Below are 25,297 nucleotides of genomic sequence, written 5' to 3' on the forward strand. Positions count from 1 at the left end.
ATAATCTAGACTGGGGACTTTTCTGGTGGTTCAATGGTTAAGACTTTATGCATCCAATGCAGAGTGCACAAGTTTGATCCCTGATGGGGGAACTAAGATCCCACATTCTATAAGGTGCAGCAAAAATTTTTTTTATTAGAAAAAAAATTCTAGATCTACATCCAAAATATAAATCGTTTTAACCAGGAACATTCTCTTCTTAGCAATTCTTTTTTTACTTTGCAAGATTCCTTATCTTCTCCAAAACCACCGCCTATAACAAACTCCTTTCCTCCTGGCTCCTCCCAGCTTCCCCCAACAATAATTGAGAGAAAATCTCTATTCCTTTAAGACATCATGCAGCAAACACAATGCTTTCTGATCCTGCCCAGTGTTGCTGGTAAACACAGCCTAAGCAAGGCTCAGGCTGCTACACAAGGACCCTGCAGGCACTAATTTGCAGCAAAATTGTTCAACAGTCTGTGATGAACATGGATGTGTACAGCTCAAGGTCGCTGTGCTGGTAATCATGAAGACATAGGACTGAAAAGTCGTCCCTGAACACAGTACCACCAAGGGGGTGGGCAGACTATCTAAGCAACGCATCCTGCCTAGCCATGGACCTGCTCCAGTTGTTACCCCATTTAAGGAACCAGCTCGCACCTCCTTGGGAGGGAGGAAAAGCACCTGTTACTTGGTTTTGTTGGATCCCTCCTGCTGCAGCCTTCCCAAAAAAGTCTTGACTGAATTTCCCTTCCTGATTTCTACTGATAAAGAGTTCAAGGGCTTGGTTGGTATCACAGAGTTAATACATTTTTTGGCTAGATGACCATAAGGAATAGCTAAAGAACCCTAGACCCAGGAGTTACATAAGGTCTGCAACAAATAAATCTCCCAAAAACCTTGTAGAGAAAAAAAAGTGCTACAAAAACTGAACCTGGTTACTCCCTACTGTAAGGAGAAAACTACTGCCAAAAGAGGGATAAAATCAACATCAAGAAAATCAGGCATATGGCATTACAAAGCATGTCATTCCTGACAATCTTATCAGTGTTATCTTAATGCAGATTTGCAGCACACATTTGCTTTCTTACAGAACTGGGTCTTACTTGTCCCCAGTGGTATGGGAAGTTATAAATGAATTAATACTCTCATAGCAGAAATCCTCTAGAACAGGACAAGTGGGAAGGTGCTTTGTGGCGTTGCACGTTGATGATTTATATAGCCTTGTAATGCAACATTCACTAACAACTGGGATTACTGCTTTCTCTCAGAAAGGTTTCTGCTTTCTCTTCACTGTTGGCTGAGAAGGCAAAAGCAGCGGAGATTTGGAAAAAGTGAAATAATTTCTGAATAAACACAAGAAAGGAGTTCTCCAAAGGAATGGACACCAAGCAGGGAATAAAGAAGTGATAAATTGGGAGAATGGTGCCGACGCTCATATACTGCTATGTATCAAACAGATCACTAATGAGGACCCAGTAAAGAGTTTATCAGGGACTATACTCAGAGCTCTGTGGTAACTTAAATGGGAAGGAAATCCAAAAAAGAGGGGATATATGTATGCATATAGCTGATTCACTTTGCTGTACAGTAGAAATTAACATAACATCTTAAAGCAACTACATTCCAATAAAAATTAAGTAAAAAAAGAAAAGAGTTTTCTTATAATCAATGCCCTGGGTTCTACCACTTGAATTTCTTCTAACATGGGAAGCCTAGTATATGTTCTGCAATTATGTACCTTGAAAAAGATTATTTAGATACTTCTTTTGGTGTAACAGGATGTGAAAACACATCTTTATGCTTAGGTAATTATTACAGACTACTGGGGTGTCATATGTATTAAAATTTTGCAATTTGTTTTATTTATATGAATAAAGAACAGCAGGAACAGCCAATCCATTCAGTAGGTCTAGATTTAGCTCATATTTTAAAAATTAGACTTTATTTTTAAAAGCAGTTTTAGGTTCACAGCAAAATAGAGTGAAAGTTACAGAAATGTCCCACTGGGGTATCATTTTTATAGCAACACTTATATTATCCATTCAACAGCAAACAAGATTATTCCCATTAAAAGACAACCTGGGGAGTGATCTTATCATGAGGTGGGGCAGTTCAGTTCAGTCTGCTCAGCCTTGTCTGAATCTTTGCAACCGCATGGACTGTAGCACACCAGTCTTTCCTGTCCATCACCAATTCCTGGAGCTTGCTCAGACTCATGTCCATTGAGTCAGTGATGCCATCCAACTATCTCACCCTCTGAGAAAAGGTGGGGCACTACATACTATTTATTTATTTCATTTTGCAGAGAAAAGGAAGATCCTATAAATGGCCCTAGACCTAAATATGCAGTAGGATCCACTCCTGGGCATATATCCAGAGAAAATTCTAATTTGAAAAGATACATGCACCTCAGTGTTCATAGCAGCATAATTTACAGTAGGCAGGACATGGAAGCAGCCTGAATATCCATCAACAGATGGATAAAAAAGATGTGGTACATATATACAGTGAACTGTTACTTAGCCATTAGAAAGAATGAAATGTCATCTATAGCAACATGAATGAGAGATTATCATATTAAGTGAGGTTAAGTCAGGAAAAGAAAGACAAACACCATACAACATCACTTGGAGAAGGAAATGGAGACCCACTCTGATATTCTTGCCTGGAGAATTCCATGGACAGAAGGGCCTGGTGAGCTACAGTCCATGGGGTTGCAAAGAATCAGACACAACTGAGCAACTAATACACTTTCATCACTTATATGTGGAATCTAAAATATGGCACAAATGAACTTATCTACAAAACAGAAACAGACTCACAGACATAGAGAACAGACTTACAGTTACCAAAGGGGAAGATGCGGGGGAGGGATGAATAAGGAGTTTGGGATTAGCAGATACAAACTACTATATATAAAATAAACATCAAGGTTCTACTGTATGGTACACATATCCTGTAATAAACCATACTGGAAAAGCATATACACACACACACACACATACACACACACACACCTACACACACACATATATACACATACAATGAATCATATTGCTATACAACAGAAACTAACACACCATTGTAAATCAACTATGCTTCAACAAAAAAAAAACATTATCCTGAGTATGTCTGTAAGTGATTTGGAGGAGATGATCATTTAACTGAGTAAAGCAGATCACCCTCCTTCATGTGGGTGGGCCTTGTCCAATCAGTTGAAGACCTGAAGAGAACAAAAAGCTCCCCCCAGAGTAAAGGGAGACTTCCTCCTACCAGTCTCTGAACACTGGCATTTCCTACTTTCAGACTTGAACTGAATGTCAGCTCTTTCCTGATTTCAAGTCTACCAGCATTTGAACTAGAACTATACCATCATCTCTCCTGGACATCCGGCTTGCCGGCTCACCCATTAGACCTTGGGACTTGTCAGCCTCCATGATCATGTGAGCCAGTTCCTTAGAATAAATCTCTTCCCATAGGCCCATACATCCCATTGGCTCTGTTCTAGCTGTATCCATCATGGGTTCCAATTCTGCAGTGCATGGTAGGTGGACCCTGGGAGTGTGTGCTCCGATCTCTTCTTGTTTCACACTCTTATTCAGCATTATTTCATGATCAGGAATTCAGTTACCGCCTCTACAGCAAGCTTCTCAAATTCTCATGGACCAGTGGTAGAATCAAGAAGGAAAAAAAAAGTGCTCAGGAATTCTTTCTCCCCTATAATTCAGAACTCCTTTACTCTTGGCAGATTTGAAGAGTTTGACTCTGTGGGCACAAACCAAATCATTTTCAAAGAGCATATCTGCTTGGTGGGTAGAACACTAAACATTATCTTTTAGTCCAGCATGATCTTTTCATCATCTCCTTTCTATCTGCCGCAGACTTAGAACTAAAGGAGACAAGTCTGTTTCAAATTGCTGGTTGGAGAGGAGGCACCCACACAGCAAGTTTAGAGCAAATAGCACGGCAGGAGCAAGAGGAAGGGATCGCAGTGCACTCTTCACAGTTGCAAAGTACTTAGCAGAACTGCCTGTAGATATCAAGGGGCCATGCCTCCTCCCCTCCCCTTTTACCTTCAAATAGTAATGCATGTCTTTAGTTTTTTCCCACAAATGACAGAAGACTTTTACTTCCTAACTTCTCATGCCAACTCTATAATCGACATTCTTCATCTCTCCTACAGTCACCTGCTGAAGGGTACTACTCCAGATTGCAGCCCCCTCTGTGGTTCTCACCAGGAACACAGCTGGGAGGACCATACTCATCCCAGTCTGAACAGCCACCAAGCCTCGGTTTCACATCTACTGGAAAAAGATCTGACTTATCATGGAAGGAAAAGTGAAATCTACAGGCTCCATCGTTCTTTTTGTTTGTTTCTTTCTTTCTGTGAAGTTTTGGCTCGCTCTGACCATTTTTCATGGTTTTTTATACTCCCTCAAATTGGCCTTGATGCCAGGATTTTAATATTTTTCTTCCCTTTTGGTGTTTAGAGCTGTTGGGTTTCCACAGCAACCCACCTCGCTGGGAACCCAGTGTTTGCTGGGTTGGCCCATCAGGCTCTGTAGAAAGAAAGTCCATTTCCACCAGCAGATCAAGCGAAGGCTTTCAGTCCAAGCTGCCCAAATGCCCTGTGCTGCTGACCATCAGGGACAGCAGCAGAAAAGCAAATCACTGGACTCAGTCTCCAGCGCTGTGATTAGTTATATTTAACCCAAATTCAGGGGAGTCACAACAGCTTCCCATCAAAATAGAAAAAACTAGACATTTGAAAATATTTTCTAAATGGGAGGTTATTTTTAAAACATTACCTGACCTTTGCTTGAAGAGATTCTGCTCCATACTTCTTGGTGCTAACTTTTAACAATATCTGTATATTTATAGAATTGCCACTTTTTTATACAGCAATTACAGGTATGTCCTGAGCTGCCCATGTAAAGGGGCAGTTTTCTATCCACTTTCTTTACTTTTCTTGGAAATATGAAAGGTTTACCTTACTTTGTAAGATATCTGATGAAACAACAATGCATTTTATTACACTAGCGTTTTCTTGTAATTTATTTTCTCTGGTCTCATAGAGTGCATATGCATATTACATTGTTCAATTTTATTTTCTTCTTAAAATTTAGCAAATCGTGTGAATCTGCATTCTCATGTACAATCATGTTAGTTCACATGTCTGTAAGATTACTGTACTATAAGGTGAAAAATGTTTTTTTCTTTTTCATTTTTGTATGTATCATTTGCGTCAGAAGTATAATAAATCTATTACAGTAGAGTACTATATAGCCGATTGTGTTAGGTGGGTACCTAGAGTAACTCTGTTGGACTTATGAACAAATTTGGCTTATGAATGCGCTCTCAGAATGGAACTCATTCACATGTAGGGGACTCACTGTACTTTTCCCTTGTTTTTCAACAGTTTGACTTAAAAAAATTAGTGAATCATATCCTTTAAGCAAATTATATATTTTCTAAGAGAGACATATTTATAATATTATAGACTATGTAATATTGTTACTGAAACACAAGTCGGTGTGCCCGATGCACAGAAAGGCCAAACAATACCAAAACATCGGAGAGTGGAGGAGAAAGGTTTATTCAGGGCTGTGCAAGAAGACAGGTGGCTCATGCCTTAAAAACCTCAAATTCCTCGAAAACTCTCAGTGAAGCCCTTTTCTAGGAAAGGTGAGGGAGGGGAGGGGTGAGTTGTAAACTTCTCGGTGCCTGAGCTTTTGTTCCTGAGGTCAGGTCACAGTCAGCTAGCGACTTTCCTGTAAACCTCCACCACGCCAATGTTCCTCTGTTTTTCATCCTGCGAGGCCCAGTCCTGGCTGAGAGGAAGAAGATCTAGGCTGGTGGCTTCCTCAGGCCAGGTCCCCAGATGCTGCCCAGCTGTTACGGCTGAGGGAGCCAGGCGTACAGGACCCAACTAGCTTTCAGGCTCCTCAGGTGGCCCGAATGGTGGGGGCTGGGTCCCACAGACTGTGTCCTATGCAGATGGCCGCTGCCATGAGGTCATAGAGGTGGGGATGGGGGAAAGGGTCACTGCAGCCTCAAGGTCTGGGTCTGGCCACTGGGTGGCCTTGGCCAGAGCTCTGGAGCCCTGTAGACACAGCCCCCAGTCTGTTCCCTGGGCCCCTCGCTCATCCGCTGGCCCAACGGTGAGTGAGCTGGAGGGCCTCAAGGAGAAGGCTTGGATCTGCTTCTTACCTCATTCTCTGCTTGACAACTACCACTCCACAGACCATCAGCTGAAAATGCCCTCACTAGCGGCTGCTGGCTGACAGTTGGCTGCTTGGGGGTGGAGCCCACTGAGGTGCCAACCAATGGCTGAATAGGACCACTAGCGGTCACTCTTTTGACAGTTGGCTGCTGTGGGCAGGGCCCACTGCGGTGCTACCAATGGCTGAGTAGTCCCATGGTAACCATTGCCTGGTAACAGGGTAGGGGGTAACGGTGCACAGCGTCACCGTGTGCGAAGGGCTGCACTCAGGGCAGCGATGATGCATTATATAATCTATATATTCATATGAATTATATCACTATAGTATGCAAATATATTAAAATATGATACCAATATATCAGTATCAGTATATTAATAGTCAATGCATTGTATATTAATTACATAATTGTAATGTGTATTAACATATTACTTGCATTATATATTGCCATTATATGTTGTATTATATTATATAGTTATATAGATTATTATATAAATATTATATAACATTCTTACATATTGTCTGTATGATATAATATATAATGCATGCATGTGTGTTCAGTTGTGTCTGACTCTTTATGAAACCATGGACTGTAGCCCACCAGGTTCCTCTGTCCATGGGATTTTCCAGGCAAGAATACTGGAGTGGGTTGCCATTTCCTTCTCTAGGGGATCTTCCTAATCCAGGGATCAAATCTATGTCTCCTGCATTGGTAGGAGGATTCTTTACCACTGAGCCACCTGGAAGCCCATAATATGTAATAGAGCTCAAAGCATTTGACAATTTTGTGTGTTTCTTTCTAAAAATAATATTCAGCTTGGTGTTCTGTGCAGAAGAGAAGGGACAAACGCAGGCATGTGTCAGAGGGACACACAGGCTGGCATGAGTGCCTTCTGGCTCCCCTGATGCTCCCCTCACATCCATTCTCTAGTTAACCACCTTTTGCTCTTGACTGTACCAAGAGGTGCCCTAAAGCCTCTCTATTAACCTGAGGTCACAATATGATACAGAATGTCCACCCATGTGAGCCTTTCCTCACAAATGTGTACCTTAATTATCAGTGGAGGATTATGATCTCCAAACTTCCATTTGAACTTCTACTCACTTGAAAAAGCCCATAAGGTATGTTTGCTGCTGCAGCCCTGGGAACTTATGATCCCACTTTGCGCCTTTTTGTGTTTTCCAATCGCTAGCAACTGACTCCTACCTGAATCTCATGAAAAGACGGCTCAGTGATGACTCCCAGTCGCAGCTTCAGTCTGGGACATGGATGAAAGCCCTGGTGTGGGGAGCGAGTAAGTGCTGGTCCGAGGCACCCTCCTGCTGGCCACCCACACTCTGCAGGGCCAAAGCTTTGAGCTTACTCCCCATCACATCTCCACAGGCTCTGCACACAGAATATTCTCTCACCTCAACCCCTTGTGTCTGTCCCTCTCATACCTGAACTTATGTCTTGGCAGGGCTGCCAGGATCTCTGGTGCCATAAACCAGTGGATTCCTCTCCCTTCCCATAAGAGCTATATGAAGAGGATGGAACTGCAGATCATTTCGTTAACTACACTTTCTAAGCAACACCAAATTGCCAAGAACGTAGAAATACACGATAAACATTCACAGAAGTACAGCAATTAATGAAGCTATGATAATGTACATAGAATACATGATATATACATGTGTGACTTATCTTTTTTTCAAGCGACAGGATGCCTTCTCTCCCTGTACTTGAAGCACTCTATAGTGGAAATAGAAAATGCAATACTCAAATACCAACAACCTCCTATGAAGTTAAACGGCAAAAGTCATTCTCTGCTATTATACCTGGTACAAAATGAGGCTTTCTGAGGCCGCTTCCACATGCAGGTTATGCTATAAAAGCAACTATTAAGTGATTATACTCTTGCAACTCATCAAGGGTTTATTTAGAGTAAACATACCAGGATAAACCGAAAACCACTGCTGGGTTTACCTGATTCAGCTGTACAACTTACATATATAAACAAGTACTCCCAAGCAAAATAATTTAACTGGGTTTCTATGATCGCACCTAAAAGTTATCTGACAGCAAATGACACTGACACAATCCCACTCTTTTTAAATGGCAGCAGAAATCATGTCGATGTAGTTTTAAAAGTACTATATGAAAATATAATTGCTTATCTTGGGGGAAACGTTTCTGAAAAAATTCAAACCAATTTAAAATAAAAGAATGCTTTAACTCTTCAAAAGAAATCAGAATTGAAGCAGTTATTGAACACCAAAATGATGCTAAATATATCAAAAGGAAAAAGCTTCAGTTTCAGTTTTTAAGAACTTCCCTATAAAAATCGATGCATATATATAAACCTATACACCTATAAACCTAACAGAGCACCCTTGTTTTCCTCAGATATGAAAGTGAAAGTGTTAGTCACTCAGTCGTGTCCAACTCTTTGCCACCCCATAGACTACAGCCCGTCAGGCCACTCTGTCCATGGGATTTCCCAGGCAGGAATACTGGAGTGGGTTGCCATTCCTGTCTCCAGAGCGATTTTCCTGACCCAGGAATTGAACCCAGGTCTCCTGCATTGCAGGCGGATTCTTTACCGTCTGAGCCACTATGGGAAAGTATGTAATGATTCCGACAGAGAAGTGTAAATATGTAACTTTTTCTCTAAGCTTCATACAATCTCCTTCACAGTTAAACAAATGAATAGTGACGATACAACACTGCAGTGACAAGAGAACCCGGAGGGATTTGTAAGGAAATCACTCTAAGAAACCACTTGAAGAAGACTTCGGTTTTATTGGTATTTTAAGCTTTTCACAAAGGTACAAAGTCCCCTTAAGAGAATTTGGAAGAATCTGCAAACTGTGAAGTTAATGAGCAACATTAAGCATGTCTATAAAATTAACATACACACCACAGCCAAGCTTTAAAGATGTGTTGGAAGATGTGCATGGAATGGTTGCCAAGGGAACCTGGTGGAGGAAAAATTCTCTCTCCGCGTGTGCATGTCTTTCCAGATCACCTTATATCTAAGGATATGCACTTTTCATAGTTTGTCCAGGTCTCAGTCAAGAGCAAAATTACATGGCATTTCTTTTTAATAAGAAGCTTTCAGATGTTTATTATTAAAAAAATTTTTTTAGCAAGTCATTTCTCTCTCTAGGAAGAGACCAGTTAGAAAGTGCTAAATGGTGCTAGTTGTGAGGAAGCTGACATTAATTACTTTCAGAATTTTAAAAAAGGGGTGAAAAAGGCAAACCAAAGAGACTTGTTGGAAGGTTATGAATAGTCCAAGTATGTGAGGCTCGCTGGCACTTGAAATGTCACTACATGAAAGATATACAAGATCAAAACTTGAGAGACAAAGGTCCTTGAAGCAGCTATGGTCAGAGCAGTGGTTAAATTACACACATGTGCTTCTCTTTCCAAAGAAACAGAATTACTTAACAAGCTATAGTGAACCTATTATTAAGATTTTCTTTTCAGAACTGTAAATGGAAAGTAACCTTTAAAAGTTTATTACTCAGCCATTAAAAAGAATTCATTTGAATCAGTTCTAATGAGATGGATGAAGCTGGAGCCCATTATACAGAGCGAAGTAAGCCAGAAAGATAAAGACCATTACAGTATACTAACACATATATATGGAATTTAGAAAGATGGTAATGATAACCCTGTATACAAAACAAAACAAGAGACACAGATGTATAGAACAGACTTTTGGACTCTGTGGGAGAAGGCGAGGGTGGGATGTTTTAAGAGAACAGCATCGAAACATGTATATTATCTAGGGTGAAACAGATCACCAGCCCAGGGTGGATGCATGAGACAAGTGCTCGGACCTGGTGCACTGGGAAGAGCCAGAGGGATCGGGTGGAGAGGGAGGTGGGAGGGGGGATCGGGATGGGGAATACATGTATATCCATGGCTGATTCATGTCAATGTATGACAAAAACCACTACAATATTGTAAAGTGATTAGCCTCCAACTAATAAAAAAAAAATAAGTGTTCAAAGTGTAGCAATCCTATAAGATGGTAAAAAGGATAAAATAGGATAACAGAGGAAAGGTTTAATATAAAAATTAGTACCTGGCAGGGGCTTCCTAAATGCTTATAAGTAGTAAATAATAAAAGGATTTGAACTTGAAAAACAAACAAAAAACAAACAAAAGTTGTATACAAATGAAAAATTCTTAAAAATTCTATATATCTGTAAAATTTTTTCTTTTCTGTTTTAGATGAAGCTTAATTACTAGTGTGCTTTAGGGTCTTTGATATGAACTACAGTGGGGGGTGGTGGTGCTGGGAGGGTGGGAGGTGCAGGGGGCATGTACAGAACATGTTTCACAGCCAAATCATCTGGGGTTAGCTTCCAGGCTCCTCATTTTTTTTTCTTTTTCATTTAATGCAGATTTTATTTTATTTTTCCATTTATTTTTATTAGTTGGAGGCTAATTACTTTACAATATTGTAGTGGTTTTTGTCATACATGGACATGAATCAGCCATGGATTTACATGTGTTCCCCATCCCGATCCCCCTCCCACCTCCCTCCCCATCCCATCCCTCTGGGTCTTCCCAGTGTACCAGCCTTGAGCACTTGTCTCATGCATCCAACCTGGGCTGGTGATCTGTTTCACCCTTGATAGTATACTTGTTTCAATGCTGTTCTCTCTGAACATCCCACCCTCGCCTTCTCCCACAGAGTCTAAAAGTCTGTTCTGTATATCTGTGTCTCTTTTTCTGTTTTGCATATAGGGTTATCATTACCATCTTTTAAAATTCCATATATATGTGTTAGTATACTGTATTGGTCTTTATCTTTCTGGCTTACTTCACTCTGTATAATGGGCTCCAGTTTCATCCATCTCATTAGAACTGATTCAAATGAGTTCTTTTTAATGGCTGAGTAATATTCCATAGTGTATATGTACCACAGCTTCCTTATCCATTCATCTGCTGATGGGCATCTAAGTTGCTTCCATTTCCTGGCAATTATAAACAGTGCTGTGATGAACATTGGGGTACATGTGTCTCTTTCAGATCTGGCTTCCTTGGTGTATATGCCCAGAAGTGGGATTGCTGGGTCATATGGCAGTTCTATTTCCAGTTTTTTAAGGAATCTCCACACTGTTTTCCATAGTGGCTGTACTAGTTTGCATTCCCACCAACAGTGTAAGAGGGTTCCCTTTTCTCCACACCCTCTCCAGCATTTATCGCTTGTAGAGTTTTGGATAGCAGCCATTCTGACTGGTGTGTAATGGTACCTCATTGAGGTTTTGATTTGCATTTCTCTGATAATGAATGATGCTGCAGGCTCCTCATTTCAGAGCTATGTGGTCTCAGTCAAACCCGTCAGCTTCTTTGAGTCTCCATTCCTTTTTTTGTTTACTTTGATTAAATCTAAGTAAACAGGCAAAAAAACTCCAGAATCCAAGAAACATAAAGGCGGAGAGAAATGTGTTTGTTTTCACAGTCTCCAGGAGACAAACTAAGTACTATGCTCCTAGGATATTTGTCCTGGGAAATCTCTATAGGTTTCCATATCCCAGGACTCAGGTGAGGAGGTTAACGAAAAGCGGTCGAGGGTCCAATTTTGCAGCATCCTGATGGGTAGACTGTGCTCTGAGAAGGGGAAAATTGGAGGCATGGCATCCCAAAGTACCATAGCTAACCAGCATGAGGGAGGTCAGGAAAAGAAGGAGCTGGCAAGACCTTAGTCCTCATGAGTCTCCATTTCTTCATCCATATAACAGGGGTTCCAACTGCCTTGAAAACACTGTAGGATTCATAGGAGAAGAACGGGGCTGATGTATGTAAGGTGTCTGTGGGCACAAGATCATTCCTGATTTTTCCCCCTTGCCAGTGTTCCTCTCACTTTACCTGGTGAAACAAAATCTCAAAACCACCCCTCACACCTCTCCCTCCTCCAAAAGCCTCTCAATGGAAGAAAAATAAAAAAGGAAAGACAGTTTGCAGTGCATTTTGCAGAGCACATGGCTTGGGTCTCTGGCCACCTGGATCTGTCTCTCTTCTCTCCACTTACTGCTCTGTGCTCTTAACTGGAGTTTTCCCATCAGCTGATTGTGTTTGTGGAAGATACTTTTTCTCCTTCACACCCATCACCGACAATTCCCAAGGACACAGAGAGCTGGAGGGGTGGCAGAAGTCGTTGTTAATGTTCTGCTGAACATGAATTCTCATGGGCTCCCGCACTTCTGCACATTTCATGAGCCAGGCGCTGACTCCCAGTGGTTGTGGACTGTCTCTTCAAGGATGTTTATTTAAATGGTGGAGATGGTGTGGAGAGAAGGGAGCCCTCCTACACTCTCGGTGGGAATGTAAGTAGGTATAACCACTATGGAGAATAGTATGGAGGTTGTTCGGAAAACTAAAAACAGAATTACCATATGATTCAGCCATCTCACTCCTGGTCATATACTCAGACAAAACTATAATTTGAAAAAGATACACGCACTCCTATGTTCATAGCAGCACTATTCACAGTAGCCAAAACATGGAAACAACCCAGATGTCCGTAGACAGATGAATGGATAAGATGCAGTACATATATACAATGGAATACTACTCAGCCATAAAAAATAACAAAATAATGCCATTTACAGCAACAAGGATGTACCTGGAGATTATCATACTAAGTGAAGTAAGTCAGAAAGAGAAAGACAAATACCATAAGATATCATTTATATGTGGAAAGTAAAACATGCACAAATATGCTTGAGACACAACTGAAGCAACTTAGCACATGCTTCTCTCCTGTAACGTAACCCACCTCATGTACACATATCACTGGGCCCTCTCTGAGCTGCCCTCTAGGAAAAACATAAGGATGAGACTGCTGATCCTCTGGTAATGCTACTGCTGTGAGTCTTTGATTCCAAAATGTTGTGTTCTTTTGTGTGTGTGCATGCTAATTCGCTTTAGACTTGTCCAACTCTTTGCAACCCTATGGATTGCAGCCATCCAGGCTCCTGTCCGTGGGATTCTCCAGGCAAAAATACTGGAGTGGATTGCCATGTCCTCCTCCAGAGGATCTTCCCAACTCAGGGATCAAACCTGCGTCTCTTATGTCTCCTGCACTGGCAGGCAAGTTCTTTACCATTAGCGCCACCTGGGAAACCCTATGTCTTCTACCAGCATCTATAAAACCACAGCTGACTAGCGTACTAACTGACAAGGAGGGCAGACTTTCAGTACCTTTACAATATTTTTTTAAATATTGTAGATATCAATTATATTTATTTATTTCTTTGGCTGCAGGGCATACAGGATCTTAGTGTCCCTGACCAGGAATCGAACTTGTGCCCCCTACAATGGAAGCGCAGTTTTAACCATGGAACCACCAGGGAGTCCCCTTTTTACAGTTCTTGACAGCCACTCAGGAATCCAAGGAAGTCCCGAGAACTGTGAAAGTACTGAGGCTAGGATGCTGGGAGAAGGGGCAGGAGAGTCAGAGAAAAAACAATCGGGACAAGACAGTCCCAGGCTTTGGGTAGTGCCTTTTGGCTTAGGAAGGTCTTTTTAACTAGCACATTTTAAAATACTAAAATAACCGTCTAACAGGAAGGACCACAGTTTCCCTTTTCTCTTGGCAAATCCTACGCATCCCCACACCTCTACACCTACTCCCACCTACCCACCACTCCACTGCACTAAATTTCCGGGGTTATTCCAATATGTTCTACACTGGCACAGCCTTCCCTGCAGGACAAGAGGGAGAAGCAGAATCTGAGGGCTTTGCCCTCCAAGCATTATGGTGCAGTGTGTATCCCTGGGCCAGGAAGATGCCCTGGAGGAGGGCATGGCACCCTACTCCAGTATTCTTGCCTAGAGAATACCCATGGACAGAGGAGCCTGGTGGGCTACAGTCCATGGGGTGCAAAGAATCAGACATGATCAAGTGACTGAGCACAGCATGCATGTATTTATTTTCAAAGGACTGATCATTTAAGCTCCCTTTTAAACTTTAAGAGCTGAAAAGTCCTATTTATGTCATCACAAGCAAAAACTGAGGAGGGCAATGAAAATCTTGTTAATTAGCTGCTATCCATTTAACGTTTGAAAATGTACATTTGTTTAGTGAAACACCATTTCTGCTTTTTACATCTGTTTGAGTAAATGCTCGTTTAATGAGACAGCACTGTAAACTATGATCACGCCTACATATTATAAAACCTTATAATGTTCTAATTAACACAAATATTTATGGGATCCAATTTACAGGCATTTTCTAAGAAATTTAAAGGTTTTCACAACACAATTAATTTTCCTGCTTGATCTGAACGGGAAAAAAAAATCTGACTCTTCTGAACAATAGAAGAGTTGGTCCTTGTGATGTTTTTCCACAGTGATGGTCAGCATATAATATTTTCCACACCGTTTACGTTTATAGAATTGGTTCTTCATTTGTGCCAAATGGATGAATATTTTGCCTTCTAACTTTTATAGCTCGTGTACTGGCATCAACGTCAATAAAGGGATTTTATTTTCTGCTCCTGCCTTGAAAATGAGTTCCATACTTCTCTTCACTGCCAACTCAGTTAATAATTCTGCAACATAAGATGGAGATTTATTTTTCCAGGTTGTAGTACAGAAGGTCTGCCATGTTTTGTCTTATACTTGGAAATCCAGGCTATTTTTAGCTCCACCTTCAGAAAAGTATGGCAACCCAGTCCAGTATTCTTGCCTGGAAAATTCCATGGTCAGAGGAGCCTGGTGGGCTATAGTCCATGGCACAAAGAGCCAGACACAACTGAGAGACTAACACTTTCACTTCACAAAGGCATTATTAAATGTCACCTGTTAAATAGAACACAGGTATAGAGTGTACAGAGAATAACCATTTGGCTCAGGCCCAGAACCCAAGTGGGGCTTCCCTGGTGGCTCAGGTGTAAGGAATCCCTCTGCCAATGCAGGAGATGTGGGTCTGTTCCCTGGTCGGGAAGATACCCTGGAAAAGGAAATGGCAACCCACTCCAGTATTCTTGCCTGGGAAATACCATGGACAGAGAAGTCTGGCGGGCTACAGTCCACAGGACTGCAAGAGTCAGACATGACTTATCGACTAAACAACAACAACCAGAACTCAAAAATTCAAAGAGTGCCTCAAAGACAGCCCGCTGGCCCAAAGAATTCGGGACACAAAGGTAGGCAGAAGAGCCCACATGTGAAAGAGATTAAAATGAAGTTCCAGGGTGGCCCAGGGCGAATGGTTTTCCCTGAACATTAACAGGGAGGGAGAGAGTGCCTGCGAGTAGAATGTCCCCTGGGAACCCGGGGATGGGGAGAAGTAGTAGGAAGTGTTGGAGGCTTCACCCCTACAAAGAAGACAGAGTGAGCTCTTGGCTGTGCTATAACCTTGACCCCTTCACTGTACCCATGAGGAGCTGGAGGCTTTCATTCAAGTTACATAGCTTGTTTGTACCTGAGATGGGATCATCAGAGTGGACAGGTGTATAATCATGTCTTTTTAGGGACTTCCCTGGTGGTTCAGTGGTTACGAATCCACCTTCCAATGCAGGAGATGAGGGTTTGATCCCTGATCACGGAACTAAGAGCCCACATGCCTCGGGACAATTAAGCCCATGTACTGCAACAAAGACCCAGTGCAAAAATAAGTAAAAAATAAAATAAATAATAAATTAAAAAAATTTTGTCTGTTTATTCTGTATTTTGCCACTGTGATCTCTTGGGACTTTTCTGACCCAGGAGGGACTGCATTTCCTAAGGCTAGTTGATTCCACAGATGGTAAATTATTACATTGGAGGGTTCACCTGTGAGCGTGCCTTCAGCTACAAGCTAACCCAGCCAGAGCCCACACCCCAACCATCTCCTTTATGGAGCTCAAATTCCAGCCCCAGGTTGCTATCCACTTGCTCTAATCTTCCCAGGGCCAGATATCAGACAACTGTAGACAGCCCCATGCTCCAGAGCCTGCTGAAATTATTCAAACTAGCCAATCCTAACCCTGCCTGGCCTGCTTACCCTGCTTCACCCATTCTTTTACAAGAAATCCACAATAAAGGCTTTCGTCTATGTTCTCCTCTCAGGCCCTTCGCTTCCTGGCTGGCCCTGGTGCTTCCCTGTGTGTCCCCCTGTGGAGTGATGTACCCCTTCCGCTTGGGAAAAATGAGTATAACAAACGATCTCTTCCATGGCAGTCATCTCCTGGTCTGCTGAGCTCCCCATACCTGAATAATAATACAATCCAGGGGTTCCCTGGTGGTCCAGTGGTTGGGAACCACCTGCCAATACAGAGGACACAGGTTCCACCTCTGCTCTGGGAAGATCCCGCAGGCTGCCGAGCAACTAAGCCCATGGGCCGCAACTGCTGAGCCCACTCGCCTGGTGTCCGAGTTCCGCAACAAGGGAAGCCACCGCAGTGAGAAGCCCGGACACCGCAACGAGAGTAGCCCCTGCTTGCTGAGAAACCCCAAGCACAGCAACAAAGACCCAACACAGCCATATATATATATGTATATATATATATATATAATATGGTCTATATTTTAAAACAGTGGGTGATTCCAGGTTTTCCTGGCTGAGGATAAACCACGACCAGAGAATTGGTGCAGAATTAGTTAGGATTACACTTGTGGTGAAGAAGAACTTTCTAAAAGTGCTGGCTGCCTGGATAAACAGTATGTTCCATATCACAGAAAATACTTAAGGAGTGAGAAGAAATGGCTCATCAAGCAGGCACAATAGAGCACTTCGATCAGACCTGATGAACCTCTAAGTTACCTTCCAGATTCTGTGACAGTCATAAAAGCACTTTGTGTTTCAGGAAGTGAGTGAGAAATTGCAGACTCTTGATAGCAGAGGGTCACTGAAGATTTTCGAGCAGGAGAGTGAAGCAATTCATCTTTTAAAAATAGGCAAAATGGACCAAAACAGAGGAAGACTATCGGCAAAGGAATTAATGGAGGGATTCCTATTGAAGTCCGGTCCCAAGACCATAGAGAATGGCTTTCTGGTGCATATGTGAGGTGCATAATGGTGCGGACAGAAACAGGAGGAAGGGTAAACCTTCCTGACCCCCCCTTCTCAACACAGGTGAGGAGAGAGACCTGGGCAGAGGCTCCAAGTGGAACAGATGTCAAAATATTACAAAGGCAGGGTTTGAGAGCACTGGACACTGACCTACAAAGGACCCACCCAAGCAGTTCATGCTTATTACAATCAACACATCACAGCTTTTACATCTGGGTACAACTTGACTGGTATATTTCTTGCCAGGTCCATCCCATCTTCATACTCAGAAGCACATTTATCCAAACCAGTTGATGCAAAAAGATTTTAAGTTATGGATTTAAGTTCAGGTCTTTCACTGAGGCTAATACAGGTAATGTATCTTTTGGTTCTTCTTTGAAAAAGTCACATTCAATTATGATAGCTGTGCGAAGGAAAGATGTTTAAATCATTTTGTCATTGATATCAGCAAAATTTAGTCATGTGCTTAACTTTTTTAGGACGAGATGTTCTTTTGAAATTGATGGTCATGATCATCCATTTGGGGTGAAGATTCTCAAGGTTGACCCCAAAAATAAAAATGAGGACAGTGGCAGAAACTGCATCCTGGACACAACAATCTTCACACAAAGAACCAGCAATTACTTCTGGATTCCTGTTTTTCTGCTCAATTAGGTCACATCTACCTTCTTTCTTATCAGAACTAAATTTAGCAAACACCCACCACAGTGATCACTTCCTAGAACATGGCTTTCCATCAGCCCACAGTGATTCTAGCAAGACCTGGTGATCCTTTCCAGGGCTCCGGATTACGTCATTGTGTGAGTGCAGACACATGCTTAGATTCAATGTACTGTGAGATGGTCTTTGTTGAGTGATCTTATTTCATGTTCCCATGTGCTAACCCAGGCATGGATGACACCACCCACACATCCTCAGTGAGCCAAATGCTGACTTGTTTTTCAGGAAGCTGTGAATCGACACAAATCTTATAACTTCCCACTCACTTGCCTGGAGCAGTTGGACACCATATACATGGGCCATATGGGGACTGAACCCATGACCCTCATGGAACATCCATGGGGTTTTAAAAAGCTTGAGCTAACGAGCCACACACAGGATTAAACAGTTATGATTTTATCCTAAAATAGGAAGGAACTTGAGGAAGACTCCAAAACAATCACATTGACTACCACAAAAATGTAAATATGTTCTTCCAGCATTGTGATGTTTCCTTTCCAATCAATCAGCTAGCTGAATATTTAGTGCTTATTTGGGAACAGGGAGGCAATGTGGGAAAAAGAAGACTTTTACCATTTTTTTTTTTTTTGGTTGCATCTTTGGCATGTGGGATCTTAGTTCCCCAACGAGGGATCAAACCCACGTCCCCTGACGTGGAAGCACAGAGTCTTAACCACTGGACCACCAGGGAAGCCCCAAGACTTTTAATTATGAGAAAGGATTAAACATTTTTATCATTTTCAAACTGTCCATATTCACACTTCAATCTTTCAAAATCAGTGACACAGCACACAACCCAAGTGCAATATATTCTACTCCATGTCCAAGTATACAATCCAAGTACACACAGAGGGTTTTCTTAGGAAGGGTGTGTACTGTAATTAGGCAGAAAGCAAAACTGTTACCTCATTGTGAAAGTGAATAAATGTTTGAAGAGAAAGACTTGTAAATAGGCAAACATCTGCTAACGTTTAGTTTTTAAAAGCAGAAAGTTAGTTTTTAAAGATATGGAACAGCTTAGACACATTACTTCGACAAAGCCTATTTCAATCAATATTTCCATAAATAGCTGTCCTAGTTTCTCAACTTAAAAAAAAACAAATACAGTCTTAACACAAACAGCTATTTCTTGGTGTAGATGTGGTCCTACTTTAATCTTTGCACATTCTGCTTTCTTGTTCATTCCTTATTACCATGTAATTTGTGAATAATAAATTAACAAATGCAGAAAACTTAAATATGAATATAATACATACTAGAGGTAAGCAGAAACCAAATTATCTTATTTTCCAATGTACATATTTACTGAAATAACTGATATTCAAGGAACTCTCTGTAAGTCACACTTTTAAAAATCACCTAAAACAAGCCCCAATATTGTTTTACAGTGAAATACTCTATAGCATGTAAATTTTTTAATGTGGAATTTGCTATTTTACTTAAAAATTTTAAAAAATTGGAATATAATTGCTTTACAATGTTGTGTTAGTTTCTCCTGTACAACAACAGGAATCAGCTATATGTATACACATATCTCCTCCCTCTTGGACCACCCGCGCCCTCTTGGACTACCTTCAGGTCATCAGAGAGCACTGAGCTGGGCTCCTGTGCTATGGAGCAGCTTCCCACTGGCTATCTATTTTACACATAGTAGTGATATCACATAGTCAGTGATACTCTCCCAATGCATCCCACCCTGTTCTTCCCCTCCTGCTCCCACTCTCCACCCTCCACAAGTCCTTTCAGCTACAACTCTATACTAAAAGCTATCTAAAAGCACTCCCCACTTGGCCTGCTTTTTGTTAATTTATTTTGCTTTATTTATTTATTTGACTATAAGCATGTGGGATCTAGTTCCCCGACCAGGAATTGAACCCACAGCCCCTGCACTGCAAGCACAGAGTCTTAACCACCAGCGAAGTCCCTGGCCTATCTTTAAAACAAAAGGTTCTTCTTAGAGAAAGATCTGTTGGGTTTCAGCCTCTAACCTCCAGAAATCTTCCGTCTCTCCACCTCCCAGAGTTGGAACGCAGCTCTACGGCAGAATGGACCTTAGCCACTGGGAAAGATGGGGGCGGGGAAGGCAGACACCCAGGAGGAACAGATGCAGGATGGAGAGTGCCCTGAGCATCACCTGCTTTGTCTGCAGTTACAGCCCACAGTGGTCCTTTCCGGTTCCCCAGGCAATACACATTTACAACTCTTGCCTTCCTTTGCAAAAATGGGCCACCAATTTTAAATTCCAAGTCTAAGCACTCCTGTTTGAAGACTGAGCAGGCTTTTGTATGTTTACAAGCACTGTGTGGGACAAGCTTTCTGGCAACACAGGTATAATATCAACATAACATTTCAAAAATTTTCATTCGCATTTAATGTTTCAGTCAATTAGAATGGAGGGAGGGGGCCTTCCTGGTGGCTCCGTGGATAAGGCTGGTGCACTGGGATGACCCAGAGAGATGGGATGGGGAGGGAGGTGGGAGGGGGGTTTAGGATGGGGAACACATGTACACCCATGGTTGATTCATGTCAATGTATGGAAAAACCACTACAATATTGTAAAGTAGCCTCCAATTAAAATAAATAAATTTTAAAAATATACAAAAAAGAATCCACCTGCCAATGGAGGGTGCATAGGACATGGGTTCTATCCCTGGTCTGGGAAGATCCCACATGCTGTGGGACAACTAAGCCGGTGCGCTGCAACTACTGAAGCCTGAGCGCTTGGAGATCGTGCTCCACAACAAGAGAAGCCACTGCAATGAGAAGACCATGCACTGCAACTGAAGAGTAGCCCCTGCTTGCTGCAAGTGGAGAAGGCCTGTGAATAGCAACGAAGATCCAGCCAAGCCATTAATAAATAAATTAAGTTAATCTTAGAAAAAGAAAAGAGTGGAGGGAGGAGATGGAAAAAAAATTAAACCCAGACTCCCTTTCCATTACTTTTGATCCATTTGCTGCAAAAGTGGGGAATGGCATTTGAAGGCTCCAGTCTGTGTGAAGTAACCTTCTCTGTGCAAATGCTTTTCTTTCCTCCTTTAAACAGATGCTATCTCCCTCTTGTCATTAAAAATGAATAGTCAATAAGGCGGGATGATCACCAGTCATCCTGAGACTCCCCTTGCTGCTGCTACTGCTGCTAAGTTGCTTCAGTCGTGTCCGACTCTGTGTGACCCCACAGACGGCAGCCCACCAGGCTCCCCCGTCCCTGGGATTCTCCAGGCAAGAACACTAGAGTGGGTTGCCATTTCCTTCTCCAATGCATGAAAGTGAAAAGTGAAAGTGAAGGTGCTCAGTCGTGTCTGACTCTTTGCAACCCCATGACTGTAAGCTACGAGGCGCCTCCATTCATGAAATTTTCCAGGCAAGAGTACTGGAGTGGGTTGCCATTTCCTTCTCCAGAGACCCCTCTTAAACAAGCTCTAAAATGCTGATTTGGGGGCTTAGACTGAAATTTCAGCTCACATCTGCTGGGTCTAGTGCACCTTTTCTCTCTCTGTTTTCAAAATAGCTTTGATATTTTAAAACTCTATTGAATTTGCTACAATATTGCTTCCGGTTTTTTATGTTCTGATTTTTAGGCCGGAAGACATGTGGGATCTTAGCTCACTGACCTGGGATCGAACCTGTACCCCCTGCACTGGAAGGCAAAGTCTTGACCACTGGTCTGCCAGGAAAGTCCCTGGTACACTATTTCCCCAAAGTTGCCTGCCATCCAAGTCCCAGGCACTGCCTTTCAAATCTGACCAGATCAGAAGGTCACCAAAAAAGGAGCTAAAGAGTTCCCTGCATATAATAGTGCTCTGGAAAGAACAACAGGGAAGAATGTTCAAGGTCCAAAGAAGTAAGGTTAGGCACGGAGGTGACACTCCTACTGACCTGTCATCCTCACCCCCAGCCCGTGTGCCACACTGCTGCTGAGCTAAGGAAGAAAGACTCTGTTTATGTGGGGAGGTTTCCAACACTACTTGGCCCTGGAGTCCCTTCTTGAAAATGGACTGAAGCTGAAGGAGCTTGGAGGTGGCTCTGGCTGGAACCAGTGAGAGGAGGCTGGAGACAGCAGGGTGCCCTGGAGCACCACCTGCTCTGAGCCCCTCACCTGTCTCCCCACACCTGGAGGGCCGGGCCACTTGGAGAGCCACAGAAGTGCTCTCTGCAAATTGAACTGTGACTATAAAAAAAAAAAATCTGTCACCAGAACATCAACCAACTACTGAGTTCAGCACTTCTGCTTTTTGAGCAAGACGTTCTTGATGAAGCAAGCAGAGTGCTGAGTTCATTCTGCTGTGAGCTCTGTACCTCCCTGGATGCCAGCCACAGAGCACGGGGCTGGGGAACCAGCTCCAGAGAGTCCTGGAATCAAACAGCCCTTGATGAGAATGCGTTTCCTCCACCATGGAAACACATCTGGAATTCCTACTTGGAACAGCACGAGCTTCTTGGCGGCCATAAAACTTCTCTCTGTTCCAGGAATCAGCAGCTGGAGAAGGGGAATCTGAGAGATCCAGCAGCCTTGAGAGGGAGAATTCCACCACCAGTGGCTGAAATGCCCCCAGACCCCTTGCCCCAGGCACAGCCTATTCCACGGCCCAACGGCTTTGTATTTTAGAAAATCTTTCGTTTTCCCAACCTAACATTTTTCCCTCTGTAACTTCTCTCCTTGCTACTCTAACTGGGGCTTTGAGAGTCAAAAATTAATACTTAATTTCCCTCCTAAAGACCCAGCCCAGCAAGAATTTGGAGACAGTATCCAAAGCATAAGTGGGCTGGGGGAAAGGATGAAGAAGGAAGGGATAGTCAGGGAGTTCAGTACGGACATGTACATACTGCTAAATTTTAAATGGATAACCAACAAGGACCTATTGTATAGCACATGGAACTCTGCTCAATGTCATGTGGAAGCCTGATGGGAGGGGAGTTTAAGGGAGAATGGTACATATACACGTATGGCTGAGTTTCTCTGCTATGCACTGGAAACTATCACATTGTTAATCAGCTATACTCCAATATAAATAAAAAGTTAAAAAAAAAAGTAGGCTGCCTCTATACCAATCAGATAAACTTTCACAAGCCAACTTTACTATAAAAGAGGAACTGACCATTTTTAAAACACAGGAGACCTGAGTGCATGTAGATCTTAATTTTGGCGCTTTTGCATATTTCCAAATCTTTTATAACAAAGTGAATCTAAACTAAAAGGAAAATTAAGAGACATAAATGCACATTCCATGGGTAAAGAAGAGGATAGCTCTGCCGGATGGGTAACTCCATTCACTCTGCATACTGCCATCCTGAATTTGGGAAAAAAATGAAAAAGTAATGCATTTATGGATTTGCAGGCATGTGTGATCTCAGGAGGGCAAGTCTCCACCATTCCTGAAGGAGAGGAGTTCATTTCCTGCCAGAACTGAGCAGAGCTTCGTGGAGTCCACACTCTGAGCAAGTAGGAACTGCCCCTGCCCTGTCCTTGACCTACAGGACTCAACACAAGGACCCGCAGAGATCTGGCCTCTCCTCCCACAATCTTGCCTGAAGTCACCTCTGTCTTGCTGACAGATATTTCCTGTTGACAATACGCTTCCCTGATCAGAACCAGAGAAGCCAACTCCACTGCCAAAAGCCGATGATGCGCAGGGGTGAGATGCCGAGTCTGATCATACGGTCTCGGGTAGGATAAACCACCACCCTGTCATTGGAAGGGACTTCAAACAGGAGGCCACATACAACGGTATAAAAACATAGGCCTGACAGCACATCATCATCTTCACTGAGATCTTGTCATTATTGGCAAAAAAAAAAAAAGAGTGAGAGAGAGAAGAAAAACCCATTTGGCAAGTTTGAGAATTCTTTAATTTAGCTGATTAACCGAACACTCATTGTTAAAAACACAGCAGACTTGCGCACTTGCAGATGTGAACTTTTGTAACATTGCCTATTTGCGAGTCTTTTTAAGGCCAGCAATATGTAGAAAAGCATAATTTGGGGCATGAACCATGTTCACTATAGAAGGAAGATGGTTACTGGGTCTGTCTGGCCAGCTACCCAACACCACAGGCTGAACGTGGCAGGGAGGTCCCTGTTAGTATCATGTGATTTCCGGGAAAAGAGTTCAAGGGACTCCACCCCAACCCCCAACCCTGTGGCAGATCAAGGCATTTCATCTCATCTCTACAGAGGGGGAGCATGACTCCCACATGGCCCACCTTCCCACTGTGCCTGGGGGAAAGGTCAGGGTGATGTGACGCTCTGATCCCCACCCCCCTTTCTGGATCGCTCCCAAGGCCCAGAGGCTGCAAGGCCAGAGCACCAGGAAAGGGGCTGAACCAGCTCCATCTAGGCCATCTCACTCTCCTCTTCTTCTGGGGTCCAGAGGTACACGTGGATGAGCCTAACCTGTCCTCATATCACGGCAGTAAATTCTCAGATACCAGTTGGAACTAGGGAAAGAGGGTACCTCCAGGACTTTCTTAAACAACTAACCTGATCGAGGTATAATTTAGATGCAATAAAGTCCACCCATCTTAAGTGTACAGTTGGATGAACTGTTACAAATGTGCACACCCACGTAATCACCACCACAATGCATATGAATAGAAGTTGCCATCACCTCCCAAGGTTCCTTGCCCCTTGATCTGTTTAGACCTGAGATCCATCTGATAAAGGAAGGCAGGCTGGGTTCTACTTTGGTGTTATGCAGCTCTGCCACTTAAGAGCTGCATGACTGGATTCAGTTATCCAATCTCTCTCTTGGGTTTTCCATGTTAAACATTGGGAGCAGTAATAACATTTAATGCATCATATACTTTGTGTGTATGATACATTAAGTGCAGAACATTTAGAGTTGTACCTGGTGTGTAGCTAGCCTTCCATATGTGTCAGGTGGTACTACTGTCCTCATTGTCATCATCACCAACATCATTTCACCATCTTCATCACCATCACCATCATCACCACCATCATCATAATCATATCACCATCATCACTACCACCCTCACCATCACCACCATCATCCTCACCATCATCACTATCATCATCATCATCACCATCACCCTCACCACAACCACCACCACCATCATCATCACCATCACCATCATCACCCTCATCACCCTCACCATCACCACCATCATCCTCACCATCATCACCATCATCCTCACCATCCTCACCATCACCATCACCATCATCACCATCCTCATCATCACAAGATAAGGCTGGGCTTCCTTCTCTGTGGCTGAATTTCTCTACTATGGAGGGTGCTTGTGACAGGGTCCTGGAGGAATCACCTTTTAATATCACATCATCCCATAACTCTAAAACATTCACTGACTTTGCAAATATGGAATTATTTACAAAGGTCTCAGTAATACTCTTCTCAAT

General features: G+C 42.7%; 1 protein-coding gene and 2 long non-coding RNA genes across 3 annotated transcripts in view; 1 reads left to right on the top strand and 2 right to left on the bottom strand.

Annotated features, from left to right (window-relative positions):
- The window catches only part of FAM171A1 (family with sequence similarity 171 member A1), a 124,535-nt gene that overhangs the window by 54,130 nt on the left and 45,108 nt on the right, over positions 1–25,297 (bottom strand). The window lies entirely within an intron of this gene.
- LOC110129746 (uncharacterized) lies at positions 5,566–6,524 on the bottom strand. Its single transcript, XR_002311598.2, has 2 exons — positions 6,196–6,524; positions 5,566–5,816 (listed from the first exon to the last, which is right to left on the bottom strand). It is a non-coding gene; the product is annotated as an uncharacterized lncRNA (long non-coding RNA).
- Positions 6,068–8,296, top strand: LOC110129747 (uncharacterized). Its single transcript, XR_002311599.2, has 3 exons — positions 6,068–6,146; positions 7,400–7,501; positions 7,667–8,296. It is a non-coding gene; the product is annotated as an uncharacterized lncRNA (long non-coding RNA).

Source organism: Odocoileus virginianus, chromosome 9 (assembly GCF_023699985.2).
Source record: "Odocoileus virginianus isolate 20LAN1187 ecotype Illinois chromosome 9, Ovbor_1.2, whole genome shotgun sequence".
Lineage (NCBI taxonomy): Eukaryota > Metazoa > Chordata > Mammalia > Artiodactyla > Cervidae > Odocoileus > Odocoileus virginianus.